Source organism: Molossus molossus, unplaced genomic scaffold (genome assembly GCF_014108415.1).
Source record: "Molossus molossus isolate mMolMol1 unplaced genomic scaffold, mMolMol1.p scaffold_m16_p_2, whole genome shotgun sequence".
NCBI lineage: Eukaryota > Metazoa > Chordata > Mammalia > Chiroptera > Molossidae > Molossus > Molossus molossus.
This window is the reverse complement of record NW_023425355.1, coordinates 57365896-57387646: the sequence shown is the minus strand read 5'-3', so window position 1 is coordinate 57387646 and position 21751 is coordinate 57365896.

The following is a 21751-nucleotide window of genomic DNA, read 5'->3' as shown; positions in this document are numbered from 1 at the left end:
ATAGAATCTAAATTATTCCTGATGATCACCCGAGTCAAAAGTAAAGACAGGTTTCACATTCTCATAGCACTCTGGGGTTGTCTAAAATAATATGAACGAAAAATCCAAGAAGAGCCCTGAGTAGTTGAATTGTCTATGTGGGAAAGGTTCTGTGTGGCAGGGCTGGGAATGGTGATGCTCTGAGATAGGAGATTCCAAAATGGTGGTGGAGTGAATGGAAGGTATACAAACAATCTCCCAGGACCAAATTGGAATTACAACTAAAAGAAAAATCATCAGAAAAAACAACAACAATAAAGAAGCTGGAGAAGATCCATATAACCAGGGACAGAAAGAGGACATTAAAAAAAAAGATGGTAAGAAATGCAGAGGCACAAGACAGAAAACTAGGAGTCCACAGACAGCAATTGTTTTAGCAGTGAGCAGCTCCCTCAAGACTAAAATCTCAAGCCAGCTCCACAGTGCAGAGGGCAAAGACAAAGCACTAAATTAGCTACAGCACTCAACTTGGGCTCTGGCAGAGGGAGGGCAAACTGGACTGGACCAGAGTGGAGAGACTTAAAATTTGTAGAAATAGAAGAACACTGGGAGTTGTGTGCTGAATCACCCTTTAATAGGATGGTAGCAATATTACTTAAAGAGCCCCTTACCAGAACCCTGGGGAGAGGCAACAGTTTCTCGCTCAGAAATTTAACATGACCTGGAAAGACTAGAGAAACACAAATTGAGGGTCATTAACAGCCCCATCCACTGGATATTCTCTTACCCTAAACACCTGAGAGATTTTTTTTATTCCGTTGAAGGCTGCAACCCAAGGCTCATCAAGTAACTGAGACTAATAGACTCCAGGAAAGAAGCTACAGGATAACTGAACTTTTTCCGGGCTTGCAAATCTACCCAGAAAATTAAGACTTTACAGTGCTGTATAACATAGGTCTTTCCACATTTATTCAAACTCAGTACAGGAAACCACAACCAACACAGTACCAACACCCACAGGAAAATTTTGGCAGGCTCCAAAATTAAGTGAGACAGACAAAATAGTAAAACGAAAAAAAACAAATTCTAAAGGAAATAATAAGACAATTCGACATAAGATGAAATAAATAAGAAGAAATTGAGCAATATATCACAGGGAGATTTTAAGTAATAATCAGTAGCAAGCTCAACAGTATGAGTAAATATAGAGAAGCATTAAAAACCAACCAATTGGAAATGAAGAATGACAAAGTAGAACTAACAAACACATTAGAAGGAATAACCAGCAGAGTAGAGAAAGCCGAGGATGAGATCAGTGAAGTAGAAGAGAGGGTAGAAAAAAATCAACCAATCAGAAAACCAAAAGGAAAAAAATGATTAAAAAACAGGAAGATAGCTTAAGAGAACTGTGGAACAACTGGAAACGTAATAAAATTCACATCATAGGAGTCCCCGAAGAGGAAGAAAATAGGCAAGAGTTAGAGAATATATTTGAAGAAGTAGTGACAGAAAATTTTCCTAACTTGTTGAAGAAATAAGGCATTCAAGTTCAAAAAGCACAAACAGCCCCAAGTAAGAAGAACCCAAACAGGCCCACACCAAGACAGATAGTAATTACAATACCAAAAATTAAAGACAAAAAAGAATCCTAAAGGCAGCAAGAGATAAGCAACAGGTTACCTAAAAAACAAACAAACAAACAAAAAACCCAACATAAAGCTGTCAGCTGACTTCTCCACAGAAACACTACAGGCCAGAAGGGAATGGCATGAAGTAATCAAGGTCATGTAAAACAAAGATCTGAATCCAAGACTACTCTATCCAGCAAGGCTATCATTCAAAATAGAAGGTCAAATAAACAGCTTCCCAGACAAAAAAACAAAAACAAAAACAAAAAAAGCTAAGGAAATATATTAGCACTAAACAAGCACTGCAAGTAATATTTTAAAAAACTGCTGTAATTAGTAGAAGAAATAGAAAAAACTAAAAGCACAAAAATAAAAAATGGTAATAAATAAGTACATATAAATAATAACCTTAAATGTAAATGGATTGAATGCTCCAATCAAAAGAAACAGAGTAGCTAATTGGATAAGAAAGCATAATGCATATATATGTTGCTTACAAGAGACCCACCTCTCAACAAGACTCACAGGTTGAAAGTGAAGGAATAAAAAAAAATCTTCCAGAAAATGGAAGAAAAAAAAAGGAGCTGGGGGACCAATACTTATATCTGGCAAAATAAACTTCAAAATGAAGACCATAACTAGAGACAACAAAGGCCACTACATAATATTGAAAGGATCTATCAAACAGAAATATATACCTTGGTAAACATAAATGGAACTGATATAGGAGCACCAACATATATTAAAATATCCTGGAGGACTTCAGTGGAGAAATCAACAGCAATACAGTCATAGAAGGGGACTTCAGCACAGCACTGACATCACTGGATAGATTCTCTAGAGAAAAAATAAACAAGGATACAGAAACTTTTAATAATGCACTAGATCAAATAAATTTTATAAATATCTACAGAAAATTACACTTCAAAACCACAGGATTCACATTTTTCTCAAGTGCCCATGTGACATTCTCAAAGATAGACCACGTGTTAGGACACATACTAAGTCTCTACAAGTTCAAGAAGATTATAGTAATCATAGTAAAATCATACTAAAATAATAGTAAGCATCTTTTTAAATCACAATGGCAGAAAACAGGATATCAATTAGAAGAAAAACACTAAGAAAAATTCAAACACATGGAGGCTAAATAGGATGTTGTTAAACAATGAATGGGTTTTCAAGGAGATCAAGGAAGACATTAAAAACTTCCTGGAAACCAATAAAAATGAACACACAACAACACATGATCAATGGGATACAGCAAAAGCATTCCTGAGAGGGAAGTTCAAAGCACTGCAGGCCTGTCTCAGAAAACAAGAAAATGTTCTAATTGACTTTCTAACCTCACAAATTAAAGAACTAGAAAGCAAACAATAAAAAAAAAAAAAAAAAACACAAAGCAAGTAGAAGAAAATAAATAGTAAAGATCACAGTAGAAATAAACAACATAGAGACTAAAAAAGAAATTCAAAAGATCAATGAAAGAAATAGCTGATTCTTTGAAAAGATAAACAAGATTGATGGACACTTAGCTAGACTCACCAAGATACAAAGAAAGAGGACCCAAATACACAAAATCAGAAATGAAAGAGGAAAATTAACAACTGACAACAGAGAAATACAATGGATTGTAAACAAATACTATAAACCATTATACACCAACAAATTGGACAGTCAAGGAGAAATGATCAAATTTTTAAAAACACATAGTCTCCCAAAACTAAACAAGGATGAGATAGAAAACTTGAACAGACCAGTAACAACTGAGGAAATTGAAGATGTAATCAAGAATCTCCAAGCAAACAAAAGCCTGAGCTTAGGTGGCTTCGCGGGGGAGTTTTACCAGACATTCAAAAAAGAAGTGACATCCATCCTTCTCAAACTATTCCAAAAAATTAATAAGAACAAACACTTCCAAACATGTTTTATGAGGTCAACATAATTCTAATTTCAAAACCAGATAAAGACACTAGAAAGAAAGAAATCTACAGGCCAATATCATTGATAAAGACAGATGCCAAAGTTCTTAACAATATATTAGCCAATCAGAACAGCACTACATCAAATAAACTATTCACCATGATCAAGTAGAATTTATGCCAGGGACACAGGCTGGTAAAATATTGGCAAATCAATAAATGTGATATACCACATAAATAAAATGAATGATAAAAACCATATGATCATATCAATAGTTGGTTAAATGCATTCAACAAAATCCAGCACCCATTTCTTATAAAAACACTCAGTAATGTGGGAATAGAGAGATTATATCTCTACATAATAAAGGCCATATATGAAAAACGTCCAACCAACATCATACTGCATGGACAAAAACTAAAAGCATTTTTCTTAAGAACAGGAACAAGAGAGAGATGCCCACTTTTACTTTTCTTATTTAACATAGTACTGAAAGACTTAGCCACAGCTATTAAATGTGAAGAATGAATAAAAGAAATCCGAATTGGAAAGGAGAAAATGTACCTGTTATTATTTGCAGATGACATAATATTTAAAATAGAAAACACTAAATACTTCATCAAAAATCAACTAGTGCTAATACATTAATTAGGCAAAGGAGCGAGGTACAAAATTAACATCAAAAAAATTAATGGAATTCTTGTACACCAATAATGAATGCACAGAAAGAAAAACTAAAAAAAACAAACAAACAAACAAAAAAACCTCCCATTTATTATTGCAGCAAAAAATATTAAGATACCTAGTAATAAACTTAACCAAAGGAGTAAAGGACCTATTTGCAAAACACTACAGGACATTGATAAAAGAAATAGAAGAGGATATAAAACAGAGAAAATGCAAATGCATACCTTGTTCATGGGTTGGAAGAATTAATATTTTAAAAATGTTCTTACTACTCAAAGCAGTCTTATACATTCAATGCAATCCCCATTAAAATACCAACAAAATATTTCACAGATCTAGATCAAATACTTCAAAAGTTTATATAAAACTGAAAAAGACACCAAGTAGTCAGAGTAATCTTAAAAAAGAAGAACAAAGTTGGAGGTATTACAATACTAATTATCAAGATATACTACAAAGACATTGTAATCAAAACAGCCTGGTTCTGGCACAGAGGTGGCATATGGATCAATGGAACAAAATATAGAACCGGAAGTTGATCCAAGACATTATGTTCAGTTAATATTTGACAAAGTTGGCAAGAGCATACAATGGAGTAAAGACAACTTTTTAAATAAATGGTGTTAAAAAAATTGGACAGCTACATGCACACAAATAAAACTAGACTACTAATTTACACCATACACAAGATTAAACTAAAAATAGATAAAAGACTTAAATGTAACTTGTGAATTCATAAAAATCCTAGAAGAAAATGTAGGCAACAAAATTTCAAACATCACCCACAGCAGAATTTTCACTGATACCATGCCTAAGGCCAGAGAAACTGAGGGAAAAAATAAAATGACTAAATCAAACTAAAAAGCTTCTACACGGCAAAAAAAAAGCAAGCGTCAAAATGGAAAGGGAACCCACTATATGAAAGAGCTTAATTGCCAACAACACATCAAGTACGTGGTTAATTTTCAAAATATATAGAGTACTCATACAACTCAACAAAAAAAAAAAGACAAAGAACCCAATTAAAAAATAGGCAGAGGACCTAAATAGACCTCTCTCCTAAAAGGACATACAAATGGCCAAGAAACATATGAAAAAATGCTCAACATCACTAATCGTCTAAGAGATGCAAATTAAAACAATTATGAGGTATCACCCCACACCTATCCGAATGGCCGCCATGAACAAATCATCAAACAAAAAGTGTTGACAAGGGTGTGGAGAAAAGGGGACTCTAGTACACTGCTGGTGGGAATGCAGACTGGTGCAGCCACTATGGAAAACACTATGGTATTACCTCAAAAAATTAAAAATTGCACTGCCATTTGACCCAGTAATCCCACTTCTAGGAATATACCCTAAGAAGACTGAAACACCAATCAGAAAGAATATATGTACCCCCATGTTCGTAGCAGCACTATTTAAAATAGCTAAATCTGGAAACAGCCCAAATGTCTATCAGTAGACAATTGAATAGAAAATCTGTGGTAATATATACACAATAGAGTTTTATGCAGCTGTAAGAAAGAAAGATTTCTTATGTATTGAGACAACATGGAGGGACTTGAAGAGTATTATTTTAAGCAAAATAAGCCAAGCAGAGAAAGACAAATATTACATGATCTCATTTATTTGTGGAATATAATGACTATAACAGTCTGAGAATGGGGTAGTCTGAGAGACATAGAAATGGGGTAAAGAATGACAATCTTCAGAAGAGGGGGTGAGGTGGAGAAAAGGGATAAACCACAGAACTTATATGCATGTATGCATGAACAATGGACATGAACAACAGAGTTGGGGACAGCATGGGGAGGGTGGGGAAGGGGCATATAAGTAGGGGAAAAAAGAAGAAATATCGGTAACCAGTATAAATCAATGAATTAAATTTAAAAAAGTATTCATCATGAACAAGTGGGTTTCATTTCAGTCATGCAAGGATAGTACAATATTTGCTAATTAATAAATGTGATACATCGTATTAACAAAAGAAAGGATAAAAAACATATGATCATATCAATAGATGCTGAAAAAGCATTCATCAAAATCCAGCGCTCATTTTTTATAAAAACGCTCAGCAATGTGGGAATAGAGGTATCATATCTCAATATAATAAAAGCTGTATATGAAAAACCTACAGCCAATTTCATACTGAATGTGCAAAAACTAAAAGTATTCCCTTTGCGAATGGGAACAAGACAGTGATGCCGACTTTTACCACTCTTATTTAACATAGTACTGGAAATCTTAGCCACAGCAATTAGACATGAAACAAAAATGGAGGAGAGTCAACATGGATAGGAGAAAATGAAACTGTCATTATTTGCAGATGACACAATATTGTACCTAGAAAACCTGAAAGACTCCATCAAAAATTTACTAGACCTAATAAATGAATTTGGCAAAATAACAGGTTAGAAATTAATGTCAAGAAATCAACAGCATTCTTATACACCAATGATGAACTCACAAAAAGAGAACGTAAATAGACAATCCCATTTATTAATACAGCAAAAAATTAAGATCCTAGGAATAAACTTAACCGAACAAGTAAAGGACCTATTCGCAGAAAACTACAGATCATTGAAAAATAAATAGAGGAAGATATAAAAAAGTGGAAGCACATACCTTGTTCATAAATTTGAAGTATTAACATCATTAAAATATTTATATTACCGAAAGCAATTTATAAATTCAATGCAATTGCCATCAAAAAATACCAACAGCATACTTCTCAGAACTAGAACAAACACTCCAAAAGTTCCTATGAAACCAAAAAGCACGCCAAATAGCCACAGGTTATACTACAAAGCCACTATAATCAAAACAGCCTGGTACTGACCGAAGAACAGGTAGATAGATCAATGGAACAGAATAGAGAACCCAGAAATTGACCCAAAACAATATGCTCAATTAATATTTGACAAAGGTGGCAAGAGCACATAGTGGAGTCAAGACAGCCTCTTTAATAAATGGTGTTAGAAAAATTGGACAGCTACTTGCAAAAAAAAATAATAAAGCTAGAACACCAACTTACACCATACACGAGAATAAAGTCAAAATGAATAAAAGACTTAAATGTAATTTGTGAATCCATAAAAATGTTAGAAGAATATGAAGGCAACAAAATATCAGACATCATGCACAGCAGAATTTTCACTGATACAACACCTAAGGCAACAGAAACAAAGAAAAAATGAACACATGGGACTACATCAACCTAAAAAGCTTCTGCACAGCAAGAGAGACAACCATCAAAATGGTAAGGGATCCCGATATGGGAGACCATAATTGCCAATGATGCATCAGATAAGGGGTAATTTCCAAAATATATAGAGTGCTCATACAACTCAACAAAAAGAAGACAAAGAATCCAATTTAAAAAATGGGCAGAGGACCTACATAGACACCTCTCCAAAAAGGACATACAAATGTCCAAGAGAGATATGAAGAAATGCTAAAAGTCACTAATCATTAGAGAGATGCATATTAAAACAACTCTGAAGTATCACCTCATACTTGTCAGTATGGCCGCCATCAACAAATCATCAAACAAAACAGTGCTGCCAAGGGTGTGGAAAAAAGGGGACACTAGTACACTGCTGGTGAGGATGCAGAGTAGTGCAGCCACTATGGAAAACACTATGATGTTACCTCAAAAAAATTAAAAATTGAACTGCCATTTGACTCAGTGATAGCACTTCTAGGAATATACCCTAAGAAGCCCGAAACACCAATCAGAAAGAATATATGTACCCCTATCTTCATAGCAGCACTATTTACAATAACTAAGATCTGGAAACAGCCCAAGTGTCCATCAGTAGACGAATGGATAAAAAAGCTGTGGTACATATACACAATGGAGTACTACGCAGCTGTAAGAAAGATAGATCTCTTATCCTTTGAGATGGCATGGAAGGACCTGGAGAGTATCATCCTAAGCAAAACAAGTCAAGCAGAGAAAGACATATATTACTTAAATCTCACTTATCTGTGGAATATAATAAACTAAACAAACTGCTGAACAAAATTAACCCAGAGACATATAGGTAGGGTACAGACTGAAAAGCCTCAGTGGAGGAGGGTTTAGGAAGAAAGGAGATAAACCACAGAACTTATGTGCATTTATGCATGACCATTGAACATAGACAACAAAGCTGGGGATGGAATGGAGGGGAAGGGGAGAAGGGTGTCAATGGGGGAAAAATGTAAAACATCTATAACAAAAACAAATTAATAAATAAAATAAATAAATAAAAGAATATTTTAATTTCAATTTGTATTTTTCTGAAAATTGACCTAAAAAAGCTACAAGAAAGTAGATGAACCAGAGTTTTTTCAATGTACATACCAATATTAGAGAAAATAATTTTTATAGTACTCAATTTAGTTGTTTAAAAATTTAAGTATATTTGGAACAACTTTGGTATATAAATCTATTTCAACTTTATATTTTATATCTAAATCAAGTGTTTCCAATAAAATTTTCTATTTGAAATATGCTGTAGTGTAAAATACACAATGAATTTTAAAGAAGACAATATAAAATAGGAGAATGCAAAATATATCATTAATATTTTTATGTTTATTACATGTTAAAATTATTATTTTTGATCTGTTGGATCACATAAAATATGTTACTATAATTAATATCATGTTTTTTTACTTTTAAAATGTTGCTACTAAAAATTTTTAAATTATATATTTGGCTTGCATTATATTTTGGTTAGATTTTTCTTGAATTATGTAATTTTCACTATTAATATTTTGCAAATATTTCCCATTTCTCTCTTCTTTTTTTATTGTTTTGTAATAAACACTATACATTTTTCTTTTAAAGCAAAATACTACAGACCAGAAGGGGATGGCATAAAGTATTCAAAGTAATAAAAACCAAAAATCTGAAGTCAAGATTACTCTATCCAGCAAGGCTATCAAAGTAGAAAGTGAAATAAAGAGCTTCCCAGACAATAAAAAGCCTAAAGAAATAAACCACCACTGAACAAGCATTGCAAGTAATGTTAAAGGGACTCTGAAATAAGAAGCAAAAATGGAGATAGAGAAACATAGTTATAATAAACAAAAATGGCAATAAATAAGTACATATTAATAATAACTTTATATATAAATGGACTAAGTGCTCCAATTAAAAAACACAGAGTAGCTAATTGGATAAGAAAGCATGACACATATATGCTGTTTATAAGAAACCCACTTTAGAAGAAAAGACTCACACAGGATGAAAGTGAAGAAATGAAAAAATGTTTCTAAGCAAACAAAAACATAAAAAAGCTGGAGTAGCAATATTTGTCTCTGATAAAATAGACTTGAAAATGAAGATTGTTACATAATATTAAAGGAATTGATCAAAGAAAAGGACATAATCTTGGTAAATGTATATGCAATCAGTATAGGAGCACCAAAATATATTTAAAATTTTTGAACGATGTCAAGAGAGACATCAACTGCAATATAATTATAATAGAGGACTTCAACACCCCACTGATATCACTGGATAGATCCTCTAGATCAGCAGTTCTCAACCTATTGTTTGCAACCCCACTTTGGGGTCAAAGGACCCTTTCACAAGGGTTGCCTAAGACCATTGGGATACACATATTTCTGATGGTCTTAGGAACCAAAACACTCTTTCTCTGTCTCCAGGCATGTCCACCCACACACAACATGAGGAACTGTATTAAAGTGTCTCAGAATTAGAAAGGTTGAGAACCTCTGCTTTAGATAAAAAATTAACCAAGAAACAAAGACCCTAAATGACCCAAAAAATCAGATGGATTTAATTGACATCTACAGAGAATTACATTCCAAACTGAAGAACGTACATTCATTTCAAGTGCACATGGTAAATTCTCAAAGACAGACCACATTTTAGGACACAAACTAACTAACTCTCTACAAGTTAAAAAGACTGAAATCATATCAAGCATATTCTTGGATCACAATGGCATAAAACTAGAAATTAATTACAATAAACACACAAAAGCATTCAAACATATGAAGGCTGAATGGCATGTTATTAAAAGAAAGAAAATTCCTGGAAATCAATAAAAATAAACACACAACACAAAGTCATTTGGTCAAAGTGAAAGTATTCATGAATGGATAGCTCACAGCATTACAGACCTACCTCAAAAAATAAGAAAAAATTATAATATACTGTCTAGCCCTACAACTTGAAGAATTGGAAAGAGAATAAAAAGGAAAACCCAGAGTAAGTAGAAGGAAAGAAAAAATGAAGATCAGACTGAAAATAAATGATGTAGAAACTAAAAAGACAATACAAAAGGTCAAAGAAACCAAGATTGGTTCTTTGAAAAGATAAACAAAATTGATGAACTTTGTCTAGATTTACCAAGAAATAAAGAGAAAGAACCACAATAAAATCAGAGACAAAAGAAATAATGTAACAGTGACACCATGGAAATACAAAGGATTGTAAGTAAATACTATGAACAATTATATGCCAACAAATTAGACTAACTAAACAAACTGGACAAATTTGTAGAATCATACAGCCTTCCAAAACTCAACCTGGAAGATTCCAAAAGCATAAATAAAACAAAACAAAGAAGGAAATAAAAGCAGTAATCAATAAACTTCCAGTAAACAAAAGCCCGGGTCCAGACACCTTCACAGGGACTTTTAGCATTCAAAAAAGAATTAACACCTATTCTCCTCAAACTATTTCAAAACACTTCAAGAGAAAGAAGACTTCCAAACTCTTCTTATGAGGCCAGCATAATCCTAATTTCAAAAGCAGATAAAGACACTACAAAGATAGAAAATTACAGGTGAATATCTCTGAGGAACATAGATGCCAAATTCTTTAAAAAATATTAGTGAATCAGATCCAGAAAAATATTATAAAAATTATTTGTCATGACCAAGTGAAATTTATCACAGGATTGCAAAGCTGGTACAATATTGACAAATCAATATATGTACTATACTACATTAAAAAGGAAAGATAAAAATTATATTATCATATCAATACATGCTAAAAAAAAACACATTTGAAAAAATCCAGCATCAATTTTTAATAAATATGCTCAGCAAACAGGCAGGAGAGTGATAGCATCCCAACATAATAAAGGCTATATAGGAAAAACCTATAGCCAACATCATACTCTATGTGCAAATCTGCAATTTTTTCCCTTAATTAAATAACAAGAAAAAAATGTCCGCCTTCACCAACCTTATTCAACAAAGAACTGAAAGTCTTAGCCACCACAATCGGAAAAGAAGAAAAAATAAAAGGCATCCAAATTGGAAAGAAGGAAGTAAAACTGTCATTCTTTGCAGAAGACATAATATTGTACGTAAAAAATAATGAAGACTCCACCAGAAAACGACTAGATATAATAAATGATTTTGGCAAAGTAGAAGAATATAAAATTAACATCCAGAAATTGGTATCTTTTTTTTTTTTACTTTTTTTATTAATTTATCTTTGTTACAGATGTTTCCCCTTTCTCCTCCATTGACACCCTTCTCCGGATTCCTACACCACCTCTCCATTCCCAGCACTGATTTCTATGTCTGTTGGTGGCACATATATGCATATAAGTGCTGTGGTTTATGTCTTCCCTTCCCCACTCCACTTTTTCTGAGGCTAGTCACTCTGCATCTTACTTCTATGTCTCTGGGTCAATTTTGTTTATCAGTTTCTTTTGTTCATTATATACCACACAAAAAGTGATATCATGTGATATTTATCTTTCTCTGATCGGCTTATTTTGCTTAGCATAATACTATCCAGGTGCCTCCATGCTGTCTCAAAAAATAAGAGATCTTTCTTTCTTACAGCTGCATAGTACTCCATTGTGTACATGTACCACCACTTTTTTATCTATTCATCTATTGATTGACACAGGCTATTTCCAGATCTTAGCGATTGTAAATAGTGCAGCTATGAACATAGGGGTACATATATTCTTTCTGATTGGTGTTTCAGGATTCTTAGAGTATATTTCTAGAAGCAGAATCACTAGGTCAAATGGCAGTTTAATTTTTAATTTTTAGAGGAAACATAATGTTTTCCAAAGTGGCTGCACCAGTCTGCATTCCCACCAGCAGTGTACTAGGGTCCCTTTTCTCTACACCCTCATCAGCATTTGTTTGATGATTTGTTGATGGCAGCCATTCTGAGAGGTGTGAGGTGATACCTCATTGTTGTTTTAATTTGCATCTTTCTGATGATTACTGAATATGTCTGTTGGCCATTTGTATGTCCTGTTTGAAGAAGTGTTTCTTTAGGTCCTTTGACCATTTCTTAATTGGGTTTTGTTTTCCTTTTGTTGAGTTGTATGAGCATTCTATATATTTTGAAAATTAACCTTTTATCTGATGTATTGTAGGCAGTTATGCTTTTCCATATAGCGAGTACCCTTTCCATTTTGATTTTTTTTTTTTTGCAAAGAACCCTTTTAGTTTGATGTAGTCACATTTCTTCATTTTTTTCTTTTGTTTCTTTGGCCTTAGGCATTGTATCAGGGAAAATTCTGCTGTGTAAGATGTCTCAAATTTTGTTGCCTACATTTTCTTCTATGGTTTTTATGGACTCACCAGTCAAATTTAAGTCTTTTATCCATTTTGAGTTTATTCTTGTGTATGTAACGTGGTCTAATTTCAATTTTGTGCATGTCGCTGTCCAATTTTGTCAACACCAATTATTGAAGAGGCTGTTTTAATCCACTGTATGCTCTTGCCATCTTTGTCAAATATTAATTGATCATATTTTCTTGGGTCAAATTCTGGGTTTTCTGTTCTGTTCCATTGATCATTATGCCATTTCTTGTATCAGTACCAAACTATTTTGATTACAGTGGTTCTCTAGTATAACCAGATATCTGGTATTGTGATCCATCCTACTTTGTTCTTCTTTTCAAATATTTCAGTTGCTATTAGAGGTATTTTTGTTTCCATAAAAACCTTTGGAGTATTTGTTCCAGTACTATAAAATATGTGATCGTCATTTTGATGGGGATTGCATTGAATTTATAAATTGTTTTGGGTAGTAAGGGCATTTTAATGATAAAAATTCTTCCAATTCATGAACAAGGTATATGCTTCCATGTTTTTATATCTTTCTCTATCTTTTTTTCAACGACATGTAGTTTCCTGTGAAGATGTCCTTTCTTAATTGGTTAAGTTTATTCCTAGGTACTAATTTTATTGCCTCAATGGTAAATGGGATTTTTTGTAGTTTCTCTTTCAGTGACTTTATCATTTGTACATAAGAATGCTTTTGATTTCTTTTTTTTTTCCGTGAATTTTATTTTATTTATTTTTATTTTATTTATATATTTATTTTTGTATTTCTGTATTTCTGTATTTCTGTATTTATTTATTTATTTATTTATTTATTTATTTATGTTACAGATGTTTCTCCTTTTCATCCCATTTGACACCCTCCTCCCTATCTCCCCCACCCCATACTTGGCTTTGTTGTCTGTGTCCATCAGTTATTCATACATGCATATAATTTTTGTGGTTTATCTCCTTCCTCCCCCCACCAAACCTCTTCTGAGGGTTGTCTGTACCCTACTTCCACATCTCCAGGTGTACCCAATTCCTCAGACTGTTATGTTTATTATATTTCACCAATAAGTGTGGTCATGTGATATTTGTATTTCTCTGCTTGGCTTGTTTCACTTGAGATAATGCTTTCAGGTCCCTCCATGTCATCTCAAAAGTTAAGAGATCTTTCTTTCTTACAGCTGCATAGTACTCCATTGTGTATATGTACCACTGCTTTTTTTATCCATTCGTCTACTAATAGATGCTTGGGCTGTTTCTAAATCTTAGCTATTGTAAATAGTGCTGCTATGAACATGAGGGCACATATATTCTTTCTACTTGGTGTTTCAAACTTCTTAACATATATTCCTAGAAGTGGGATCACTGGATCAAATGGCAGTTCAATTTTTAAATTTTTGAGGAAAGAACATAGTGTTTTCCATAGTGGCTGTGGCAGTCTGCATTCCCACCAGCAATGTACTAGAGTCCCCTTTTCTCCACACCCTCGCCAACACTTGTTGTTTGATGATTTGTTGATGGCGGCCATTCTGACAGGTGTGAGGTGATACCTCATTGTTGTTTTAATTTGCATCTCTCTGATGATTAGTGATGTTGAGCATTTCTTCATATGTCTCTTAGTCATTTGTATGTCCTGTTTGGAGAGGTATCTATTTAGTTCCTCTACCCATTTTTTAATTGGGTTCTTTGTCTTTTTTCTTGTTGAGTTGTACGAGCACTCTATATATTTAGGAAATTAACCCCTTATCTGATGCATCATTGGTGATTATGGTCTCCCATATAGTGGGATCACTTATGGTGTTGATGGTTGTTTCTTTTGCTGTGCAGAAGCTTTTTAGGTTGATGTAGTCCCATGTGTTCATTTTTTCCTTTGTTTCTGTTGCCTTAGGTGTTGTATCAGTGAAAATTCTGCTGCATATGATGTCTGAAATTTTGTTGCCTACATTTTCTTCTAACATTTTTATGGATTCACAAGTTACATATAAGTCTTTTATTCATTTCGAGTGTATTCTCATGTATGGTGTAAGTTGGTGTTTTAACTTTATTTATTATTTTTTGTGCAAGTAGCTGTCCGATTTTTCCAACACCATTTATTAAAGAGACTGTCTTTACTCCATTGCATGTTCTTGCCTCCTTTGTCAAATATTAATTGAGCATAATGTCTTGTGTCTATTTCTGGGTTCTCTGTTCTGTTCCACTGGTCTATATGCCTGTTCTTATGCCAGTACCAGGCTGTTTTGTTTACAGTAGCTTTGTAGTATAACCTGATAACTCGTATTATGATCCCACGTACTTTGTCCTTTTTTAAAAAGATTGCTGTGGTTATTCGGCTTTGTTGTTGTTGTTTTTGTTCCTTATGTACTTTTAAAGTATTTGTTCTAGTACTGTGAAGTATGTTATTGGTATTTTGATGGGAATTCCATTGAAACTATAGATTGCTTTGGGTAATATGGACATTTTAATGATGTTAATTCTTTCAATGCATGAACAGAGTATGTACTTCCATTATTTTCTATATCTTCCTCTCCTTCTTTTTTAAATGTCCTGTAGTTTTCTGCAAATAGGTTCTTTATTCTTTGGTTAAGTTTAGTCCTTGATATCTTAATTTTTTTGCTGCGATGATAAGTGGGATTGTTTTTTCAGTTTCTCTTTTTGTGAGTTCATCATTTGTGTATGAGAATGTCATTGATTTCTTGACATTAATTTTGTGTCCTGCTACTTTGACAAATTCATTTATTAGGTCTAGTAAATTTTTGATGTAGTCTCTAGGGTTTTCCACATACACTATAATGTCATCTGCAAATAATGACAGTTTCACTTCCTTCTTTCCAATTTGTATCTATTTTATTTATTCTTCCTGTCTGATTGCTGTGGCTAAAACTTCCAGTACTATGTTGAATTAGAGTGGCAAAAGTGGGCAACCCTGTCTTGTTATTGTTCCTCAGGGAAATGCTTTTACATTTAGCCACTGAATATGATGTTGGCTGTAGGTCTTTATATATGGCATTTATTATGTCAAGATATGATCCCTCTATTCCCACAATGCTGAGCGTTTTTATCAGAAACAAGTGCTGGATTTTGTCAAATGTTTTTTGTTTGTTTGTTTGTTTGTTTGTTTGTTTAGCATCTATTAATAGGGCCATGTAGATTTTATTCATTTTGTTTATGTGGTGTATTACATTTATTAATTTGCAAATATTGTACCAGCCTTGCATCCCTGGCATAAATCCTCCTTAGTCATGGTGAATAATTTTTTTTATGTATTTATGGATCCAATTTGCTAGTATTTTGTTTAGGATTTTTGCATCTCTGTTCATAAGGAATATTGGCCTGTAGTTTTCTTTCTTTGCAGTGTCTTTTTCTGGTTTTGAAATTAGAATTATGCTTGCTTCATAAAATGAGTTTGGAAATCTTTCTTCTTGAATTTTTTGAAATATTTTGAGGAGAATGGGTATTAGATCTTCTTTGAGTATTTAGTAAAACTCCACTGTGAAGGCATCTAGAGGTGGGCTTTTTTTTCTGGAAGTTTCTTAATTACATCTTCAATTCCCTTCATTGTTATTGGTCTGTTCAAGTTTTGTTTCTCTTCATGGTTCAGTTTTGGGAGGCTGTGTATTTCTAGAAATTTTTTCATTTTTCCTGGATTGTCCAGTTTCTTGGCATATAATTGTTCATTTTATGTTTCGATGGTTTTTTTTTAGTATTTTTGTGGTGTCAGTTGTTACTTCTCCTCTTTTATTTCTGATTTTTTTTTTAATTTGGTCTCTCTCTTTTTGTTTCTAGGTGAGTCTGGCTAAATGTCCATCAATCTTGTTTATCTTTTCAAAGAACCAGCTTTTTCTTTCATTGATATTTGGAATCATTTTTTTTTTTTTTTTAGTCTCTATGTCATTCATTTCTGCTCTTACCTTTACACTTTTCTTCCTCCTACTGGCTCTGGGTTTTTCCTTTTTTTTTTAACTTTCTGGTTCTTTAAGTTGTAGCATTAGAAAGTCAATTAAAATTTTTTCTGGTTTCTTGAGGTAGGCCTGTAGTGCTATGAACTTCCCTTTCAAGACTGATTTCACTGTGTCTCATAGATTTTGTTTTGTTTTGTGTTCATTTTTATTGGTTTCCAGGAAGTGTTTGATTTGTTTCTTGATCTTCTTAGTAACACATTCATTGTTTAATAACATGCTATTTAGCCTTTAAGTGTTTGAATATTTTAGGGTGTTTTCATTGTAGTTCATTTCTAGTTTTATGCCATTGTGACCTTAGAATATACTTGATATGATTTCAGTCTTCTTAAATTCGTTGAGACTTGCTTTGTGCCTTAACATGTGGTCTATATTTGAGAATTTCCCACATGCACTTGGCAAGAATGTATATTCTGCAGCTTTGGGTTCAAATGTTCTGTAAATATCAATGAAGATCAACTAATCTATTTTGTCTTGTAAGGACTCTATGTCCCTGTTAAGTTTTTGTCTAGAAGTTTATTCACTGGTGTCAGTGGCATGTTAAAGTCACCAACTATGATAGTATTGCTATTGATCTCTTCATTGAAGTCCTCCAAAAGTTTTTAAATATATTGCTACACAACTTTTTTTTTTTTTCATTTCCATTTGATTGGAAAATTTTATTCTATTTCTTCACTTTAATTCTGTGTTAGTGTTTTGTTGTGAGGTGGGTCTCTTGTAGACAGTATTTATATGGGTCTTGTTTTTATATATAATCAACTATCCTATGATTTTTGATTGGAGCATTTAATCCATTTACATTTAATTAATTATTGATAGATAGTTATTAGTGTTCATTTTAATTTTATGCCTGTCCCCCCCCCCCCGCCTCTCTCTCTCTCTCTCTCTCTCTTCTTCTTCTTCTTACAACAGTCCCTTCAACATTTCTTGCCTTGCTGGTTTGGTGGTCGTAAATTCCTCTTGCATTTTTTTTTTTTTTTTTTGGTCTGTGAAGCTCTTTGTTTCCTCTTCAGTTTTGAATGATGACCTTGCTGGATAGAGTAGTCTTGGATTCAGATCCTTGCCTTGAATTACTTTGTTCACTTCAATCCACTCCCTTCTGGCCTGCAGCGTTTCTATTGAGAAATCAGCTGACAGTCTAATGGGAGCTCTCTTATAAGTAACTTTCTGTCTGTCTCTTGCTTCCTTTAATTTTTTTACTTCGTCTTTAATGTTTGCCATTTTTCTTATGATTTGTCTAGCTTTGGGTCTTCTAGAGTTCATTTTGCTTGGGACTCCCTGTGTTTCCTGGACTTGTGTGAGTTTTATTTTCACCAGTATAGAAAATTTTTTTGTCATTATTTCTTCAAACAGATTCTCTATTTCTTTCTCTGATTCTTCTTTTTTCAGTACCCATATAATGCAAATGTTATGTTTTGCATTGTCCCTCAGCTCACTGAAACTGTTCTCTTGCTTTTTAAACCTTTTTTTTTTTATTTGCTTCTTTTTTGGGGGTGTTTTCCTCTACCTTGTCTAGTAAGTCGCTGATTCTGTCTTCACCTTCTACTAATTTACTATTGACCCCTTCTAAGGTATTTTTCATAACAGCTATGTCATTTTTTATTTCCTCTTGATTTTTATGCATAGCTTCTACCTTTTTATGCCTAGCTTCTAACTCTTTTTTTAAGCTGAAGTAGTTCCCAGTGAGTTCTTTATAATTTGTATTAAGTTGCTTATATTTCTCACCAAATTGTCTGAGCACCCTTATAGTCATTGGTTTGAATTCTTTATCTGATAAGTTCCTTTCTTCCATTTTGTGTAGTTCTTTTCTAATGATTCTTATTTTTTCTTTTCTTTGGGTGTCGTTTTTTTTTTTTTTTTATCTCCCCATTATTTTAGCCATCTGGTAGGTCTATACCTGATGAGGAATGTTTGAATATGTCACAGCTCACTGTATATCAAATAAGGCTACTGTGCTACCCAGACTGTTCTGTTTCATGTCGCCTCTTGCCTACTGTGGATCCTGGAGGACTGACTACTCGGGACTGGTATTGGTGTGTCCTAGTAAGTGCTGCTGCTAGATTGCGTGGACCCCTCTAAGGTTATGTTCCTCATTGGTCACTGGTGCCACCTGTAGATGTATTGCTCAGGCCTTTCTGAAGCCACATTCCCTGCCTGCACCTTGGGTGGTTGGTTTACACAGACCCTTATTGTGCTTCTGCTCCCCACCAGACTTATGGGCAGTTGTGTTGCATTCAAAGACATTTGAAAACATGGAGGCTAAATAGCATGTTATTGAAAAATGAATGGGTTACCATGAAGAGCAAGGAAGAAATTAAAACTTCTTGGAAGCCAAGGAAAATGAACACACAACACAAAATCTATGGGATGCAGCAAAAGCAGTTTTAAAAAGGAATTTCATAGCACTACAGGCCTACCTCAAGAAGCAAGAAAAATTTCTAATAGACTATTTCACCTCACAACTCAAAGAACTAGAAAGCAAACAAAAATAAATCACCAGAGCAAGTAAAAGGAAGGAAATAGTAAAGATCAGAGCAGAAATAAATGGCATGGATACCAAAAAAAAAAAACAATTCAATGGATCAATGAAACAAAGAGTTGATTTTTTGAAAAGATAAACAAGAGTGATGAACTCTTAGCTAGACTCACCAAGAAACAAAGAGAGAGAGTTCAAATATACAAAGCAGAAATGAGAGTAGATGTAACAACTGACACCACAGAAATACAAAGGATCATTAACAAATAGTATGAACAATTATATGGGAACAAATTTGACAATCTAAGAAAAATGGACAAATTACTAGAAACACATAGTCTCCCAAAACTGAAATGGGAAGACATAGAAAAATTGAACATACAAAGAACAACAAAAGAAATTGAAGATGTAATCAAGACGCTCCCAGCAAACAAAAGCCCAGGCCCGGACTGCTTCTCATGGGAATTTAACCAAACATTTAAAGAGGAACTGATACCCATTCTCCTCAATCTATTTCAAAATTTCACGAAGGAAGACTTCCAAACTCGCTTTATGAAGCCAGCATAATTCTAATTCCAAAACCAGAAAAAGACACTACAAAGAAAGAAAACTACAGACCAATATTCTTGATGAACATACATGCCAATATCCTGAACAAAATACAAGTAAATCAAATTTAGCAATACATCAAAAAAATTATTCATCAAGACCAAGTGACATTCATCTCGGGAATGAAAGGCTGGTACAATATTCACAAATCAATATGTGATACACTACATAAACAAAATGAAAGATAAAAATCATATAATCATACAAATACATGCTTGAAAAAAGCATTCGACAAAATACAGCACCCATTTCTGATAAAAACTCTCAGCAATGTGGGAATAGAAGGATCAAATCTTGACATAATAAAGGCAAAATAAATGAAAGACCTACAGACAACATCATACTCAATAAGCAAAAAATAAAGGCATTTATCTTAAAAACAGAAACAAGACAAGGATGCCCACTTTTATCACTTTTATTTAACATAGCACTGGAAGTTTTAGCCACAGCAATCAGACATGAAGAAAAAATAAAAGGAATCCAAATGAAAAAGGAGGAAGTATAACTGTCATTATTCATTGATGACATGATACTATATGCAGAAAACCCCAAAGACCCCACCATAAATTTACTAGACTTAATAAATAAATTTGCAAAGTAGCAGCATGCAAAATTAACATCAATAAATCAATGGCATTCTTATACACCAATATTGAACTCACATAAAGAGAAACTAAACAAACAATCCCATTTACCATGACAGGAAAAGAAATTAGGATACTTAGAAATAAACTTGTCCAAAGAAATAAAGTACCTAGTCGCAAAAAACTACATATCATTGAAAAAAGAAAGAGAGGAAGACGTAAACAAGTGGAAGCACATACCTTGTTCATGGATTGGAAGAATTAATATTATTAAAATGTGTATAGTACCCAAAGCAATCTATAGATTCAAAGCAATCCCCATCAAAATACCAACGACATACTTCGCAAAACTAGAACAAATACTTTAAAAGTTTATATGGAACCAAAAACAGACCTCGAATAGCCAGAGCAATTTTGAAAAACAAGAACAAAGTTGGAGGGATCACATTACTAGATTTCAGGTTATACTACAAAGCCACTGTAATCAAAACAGCCTGGTACTATCACAAGAAAAGTCAAATAGACCAGTGGAACAGAACAGAGAACCCAGAAATGAACCCAAGACATGACGTTCAATTAATATTTGACAAAGGAGGCAAGAGCATACAGTGGAGTAAAGACAGCCTCTTTAGTATATGGTTTTGGGAAAATTGGACAGCTACATGCACAAAAATGAAACTAGACCATCAACTTACACCATACACAAGAATAACCTCAAAATGGAGAAAAGACTTAAATGTGACTCATGAAGCCATAACAGTCCTAGAAGAAACTGTAAGCCAAAAAATTTCAGACTTCAAATGGAACAGAATTTTCACTGATACATTACCTAAGGCAACAGAAACAAAGAAATTTAACACATGGGACTACGTCAAACTCAAATCTTCTGCACTGCAAAAGAAACAACCACCAAAATGGAAAGGCAACCCACTGTATGGGAGAGCATAATTGCCAATAATATATCAGATAAGGGGTTAATTTCCAATATATAGAGAGTGATCATACAACTCAACAAAAGGAAAACAAATAACCCAATTAAAAAATGTGCAGACACTTCTGGTCAAGATGGCGGCTTAGTTAAACCTGGTATCGCGTCCTCCCACAACCACATCAAAGTTACAACTAAACTACAGAACAACCATTATTCAAAACCACCTGAAATCGAGCTGAATTGAAGTCCTACAACTACGGAATTAAAGCAGCAGCCACATCAAGACTGGTAGGAGGGGTGTAGGCAGATGGGCTGGTCGCACACCCACCTGTGGCAGATAAAAATCAGGAGGATACCGCAGATGGGAAGGTCCTCACTGAGGACTGAGGGGTCCCTGTCACACACCACATGCCCCGCTC